Genomic DNA, 6,000 nt, shown 5'->3' on the forward strand with positions numbered 1-6,000 from the left:
TCCGCACTCCGAACACCAAATATGGGGGAATAAAGAGGAACCTTAGAGAAATTCTGTGGAAAATGCTCAAATCGGTATGAATGTAGCCGACAATCCATCAAATCTTCGCCTCTTCCTTAGCCCAAGGTAAAATTGCTGCTGTTCTTCATTTAAGTGAAGTGTCTTGGAAAAAGACCTTTCTAATTGCTTGATTTGATTTGTAACTTGTGCCTGTTAGACCTCATGGAACATAGGCTACTTACCATTATTTTCCAACCAACCTTGTCCTTTCTTTTCCTTTTCGGTCACGAACTGCTATTATTTCTTTTGACTTATTCCTTCTATTTCCAACTCATTTTTTGGTCCATCTCTTGTCCGATGAACAAGGAGGATCGAATGAACAGGTAAAGCCGAGGATTGGCAAATCAAGGGCCGCATCCCTACAATTGAATAACACATGGAATTCAGAACAACTGTCAACCAATATCAAAGTGAGAATCTTCGGCACAAACGTCACGACAGTTCTACTGCACGGAACTGAAGCTTGGAGAACCACAAAAATCATCGAAAAGGTACAAATATTTATGTACAGTTGACTACATAATATACTGAATGTCCGTTGGTCCGATACCATCAGCAACATCCTACCATGAGAGAGAGAGGACAAACCAGCTTCCATCTGAGGAGTAAATTAGAAAAAGACACTGGAAGTTGATGGGACACATTGAAGAAATCATCAAACTGCAACATGAGGCAAACGCTAACTTGGAATCCTGTAGGAAAAGGGATAAGAGGAAGACCTAAGAACACACCGTCAGTAGTTTGAAACAGACATAAATAGGATGAATAGCAACTGGAAAGGATTGCACAGGACAGAACTGGGTATAGAGTGCTTGTGGGTTTCCTACGCTCCTCCATGGGGGGTAACAGGTGTAAGTAAGTTTTGTCCATTTGCTTTGAGGTTTCCAAGTAAGGGCTTACCTTGTAATGCAGCTTGATAGTTTCCGCTATGTGTGCTCTATCCACATACAGCATTTTTTCCTGACTTGTTCTGCAACTGGAAGCTGTTTTGTTCCCCACCACACTAGTTCATTTCTGATGGTGTCCGGACAATAGATCCGAAGTATCTTGAGTAGACAAGTTTTTATAAATACATGTGCTTTTCTGATGTTGGTCGTAACTGTTCTCCAATTTTCAGCACCATACAGTAGAACTGTTTTGATATTCATACTGAGAATTCTGATTTTGATGTTGGATGACATTTGTTTTAAATTCCAGATTTTCTTCAATTATATAGGCAATCTTTTTACTTTGTCCATCTTTGTCTTTACATCCACATCAGATCTCCCTTGTCTATCAGTCGCATTGTCTAGGTACGTAAAAGCTACCATTTCTTCCAGAGTTGCGCTAACAAGTGTGATTTGTTGATGTTCGTTGTGTTTAATTTTAGGATACTGGACTTGGCTTCATGTATGTTGAGGTATTCTGCTGCAGAGGCTGCTGTTGTACTGTATATTTTCATCTGAATTTGTTGCTGTGTATGAGAAAGAAGAGTCAAGATATGTACGAATTCTAAATCGTCTAGTTGCATCAAAGGTGTTTACTGTATACCATGCTTCCTGTAAGATGTGGAGGTCTTCATAAGCCAGCCAAGCTTCAGAAAGAAGAGAAAAGGGGAGTGTAAGCAGCCTTGTCTGACACCGGTCTTCACTTGGAATGCACCTGCGAGCTGTCTTCTATACACCACTTTTCAGTGTAGTCCGTCGTAAGAATTCCGTATGACGGTGACATTCTCAGGTACTTTATAGTGTCGTTGAAGATTCCACAAGGTCCTCCTGTCCATACTGTCAAATGCTTTCTCATAGTTGAGGAAGTTAACGTGTATCGATGAGTCCCATTCAGTCGATTACTCGACAGTGATCCGTGCTTGATACCGACAATATCCTTGGAATTTACCCCACCACGTACATCCTACATAAACAACACCACGTTCCTCGAGGCAACCATCGAAAGATTGCAGATCAAAGAACGAAAACCCAGGTACGCTCTTTCTTTTTTCATTAAGAGTTGCCCCTATTGGTAGTGTTCTCCCAACCGAAGTGACCACAGCCCCCTCAGTGAATGGCCTCAAGAGAAGACTTGGCAAACACGTACTCATCCATGGATTACCATCCCCTCTACCATCCCCTCTTACCACATTAGCACAGAGATACAATTGTCGATCATTCTATAGTGGTAGAGGTAGAAAAAGTATAAGCAGTAATTAGAAAGATTATGGTTTGATGATGTTATTCAAGGGTGTTATCCAGTGAAATAAATTTGGAAGGAGAAAAAGAGACATGAAAAAACTCCGAAGATTAGAATTCGAGAGAACATAAAAAGTGGATGCGCCTGTGCCATTGCAAATGATTTTGAGACATGTCATTCAATATCTCAGTTGCTATCGTCTCGCGGATCCCAACCAGTTATCTACACTTATAACATGGCTCATTGCACTTGTCAGTGACTTCACGGATTTGTATCGTGTTTTGGTCTGGCCGCCCCTAGCTTCCTTCCAACCTACTCATACACCATAAAACATCGCACGTCAGGGGCAGTCGGTGGTTGGGCGTAGATAACATATGTTCCAGACATCTCAACTGATGAAGTTTCGCTACGTTATCAATTGATTTGGCATCCTTACCTAGTACCCGTTTCTAACAACACATTACTTACTCGGTAGTCTCAGGATATACGAGCAATTCTTCGAAGACACCTATGTGAATACTAGTTGTGTTCAAGTAGAAAGCCTGTAATTGAACTGTTCATTGATTTCTCTTACGAATTGTAATTTAAATACTATCCCAATGCTTTCTTGTAAACAGGTGTAAAAATGAAATCTTCCTGAATGAGTTTTCTGGTCACCTTCTTCGATCAAAACCACTGGAATCTAATGAAGGTGGAATAGTAGCAGGTTATGGTTGCCTTGACTCTCCATTCCTCGTTTAATACGTTTCAATTACTTTCATTTTTGCTTCAGTGAAATAACAATTAGAATGATTTTAAAAAAATACATGATTTGATAACTTTATTCATTATAGTATAAAAGAAACTGCTTATTCCAAATAAGTGATTTCATTAGGTTAATCAGTTTATAGATTTTTACACTAATATAATCGTTTCAGCTATTAGTTATCAAGATGTAGTTTTACAGCAGACCTATCTTAACATGAAATTCTTCGGGATCACAGAACTTTAAGTTATTTACACAGCATGTTCAAGCTAATGGGAATATTCGTCATTTTATTTACCACCAAGACTTCCTTCACCTTATGCTGCAGTTACTGAATTGCATCCATTTAACAATGACAAAATAAAGTGTATTAAGCAGTTTGAAGCAAGGAAAGTGTTTCATTGTGAATGAGAATAATTCAATTGCTTTCAGGTATTCAGGTGTTTAACACTCCCTTCACCATATCGTTTTGATGGGTTTAGAAAGAAAATGGATCAGTGGCGAAGTTCTTGTAAACCTGAGTATAACCACAAAGTCGGGATTAGCTGCTTAAGTTTAAAGATGCACGATATATTAGCTCTGTGGTTGACAGATCTTGTTGTGAGCACTGGTAATCTGTCGGGGGAAGATAAGGCATGTTCCTTTCGGGTTAACCCTTCCTAGTTCCTTTGTGAGGCAGTAGTACTGGGGTTGTCGTGGTGCATATGCATCTGTTGCTCTCTTGTACCAATATTTATGTGTTAAATAAATACTGGGGTTGTTATTTATCCGTGAGAACACTACTGCTACCACACCTCGTTGCGATCAGCAAAAATGACTTCACCCTCGGACCTCAAGTTTGATGCTTTTGGTCTTGATCTCCAGTCGACCCACTGAATATAGAACACCAAGTGTATCAGTCAACATAGATCAACATTATATGCGAGCCCAAACATCCTGGCGACGCACCGGAAACGGTCAGGTCAAAGTAATTTATGAGTGGCACTGAACTGTGGACTCACATCAGTTTTACCTACACTAAATAAAATCTATGTTAGTCAGTTCTTAATAGCGGTCGAGTTCTAATAAATTAAAACCTTGAGAAATACCATTGTAATCCTGCGTATAGAACAACCAAGGATTATTTCTTACAATATGAATTATTGGAAGTCAAGATTCGTGGCATTTCATAAAATGTTTTCAGCTGGTCTCCAATCACACTACCAAAAGCTCACAATTTTATTACGTATACCGACGAGGTTTTCACCTCTTGATTTAATTCACTCTAATTGTCAATGACTTCATGCTCTTATAATATCTTTATTCAATGGATATTTGCAACCCCATCAGTCTGTTTGCCATCACCACCTAGTAACCTTCACCTAACTCCGACATCGCTGGGTGTTTCTATTATACTTGCGAAGTTCTCGCAATTCGTTTAATCCGGTTGGCGTTTTTTAGCAAGATGATACAAACCTTCCTATAGATTTCACTCCACCAACGACGGAAGAAATTAAGACGGCCACCACACAAATCAAAAGTGAGAAGGCACATATTCCATGTTCTGTTCGAGAAGATTGTGAGAGGAAGAACAAGTGCCGATGGACTGGAAAGAAGGACACCTTACCAACATATCAAAAAGGAGACTTTAGCAAATAAGAGAACTAAAGGGGCATCACAGTACTGTCATTACAAAAGTTTTCGACAATGTTGCTGGACCGGATGAAACGCAGTAGACGCGTGATCAAGTTCCGTAAGGACCGGTCGTGCACAGACCAAATCACGACACTACGGATCGTCGTCGAACAGTCAATTGGATGGAACTTGTCAATATACATCAAATTCATTGACTGTGAGAAGGCGTTTGATAGTGTGGACAGGAGAAAACTATAGAGTTCCTAAGAAGATTGTCAACATAATCCGGAGTTCATATGACGGACTACAGTGCAAACTCGTGCGTGGATGACAGCTGATAGATGCACTCCAAGTAAAGACCGGAGTCAGACAAGGCTGTCTACTCTCCCCTTCCTCTTTCTTCTGTTGGTTGACTGGATTATGAAGACCTCCACATCTGACGGGAAGCACGGAGTACAATGGACAGCTCAGAATCAATTAGACGATTTGAACTTTGCAGATGACCTAGTCCTCCTATCCCATGCGCACGAACAAATTCAGATGAAGACAACTAGTGTAGCAGCAGCCTCTGCATCAGTAGGCTTCAACATACAAAAGCAAGATCCTCAAATACAACACGGAGAATACCAACTCAATCACACTTGATGTCGAAACTCTGGAGGATGTGAATCTTTCACGTACATGGGAAGCATAATCGATAAACAAGGAGGATTTGATGAAGATATAAATTCGAAGATTGGCAAGCAACATCCCTACAACTGAAGAATGCATGGAACTCAAAACAACCGCCAAACAGTATCAAAGTCTTGATCTTCAATACAAACGTCAAGACAGTCCTACTGTTAGGAGCTGAAATGTGGAGAAGTACTACAACCATCATCAAGATACTGAATGCTTGTTGTCCGGACACCATCAGCCACAGCCTACTGTTGGAGAGAGCAAACCAGCTCCCAAATAAAGAGAAAATTAGGAAAAGATGTTGGAAGTGAATGGGACATACGTTTCGGAAACCATCGGACTGTATCATGAGGCAAGCGCATATAAGGAATGCTGAAGGGAAACGGAAAAGATGAAGGTCGAAGAACATACTGCACCGAGAATTGGAAGCAGACTATGAAAAGGATGAGTAGCAACTGGAAAGGATTTTCCGGGATAGGGTTAGATGAAGAGTGCTACTCCACTAGGAGTAACAGGTGTAAGTAATCCCCGCAAGTTGTTTGTGGTCAGACATTAATTATCATATTCTCAATCAATTTTGGGAGTCTACGGAGATCTCGATGTTCATAAAGAAAGTACTTAGCAGTTCGCTGTCCATTACCTTAAAGCGGAGGAACATAGATTATGAAGACAGAAAGCATCCGTAAACTTTTGGTATTCGTATGTCAGTTTTTTTGAGCCATGAGGTGCAACTTGCT

The sequence above is a fragment of the Schistosoma haematobium genome, chromosome ZW (genome assembly GCF_000699445.3).
Source record: "Schistosoma haematobium chromosome ZW, whole genome shotgun sequence".
NCBI classification, from domain to species: domain Eukaryota; kingdom Metazoa; phylum Platyhelminthes; class Trematoda; order Strigeidida; family Schistosomatidae; genus Schistosoma; species Schistosoma haematobium.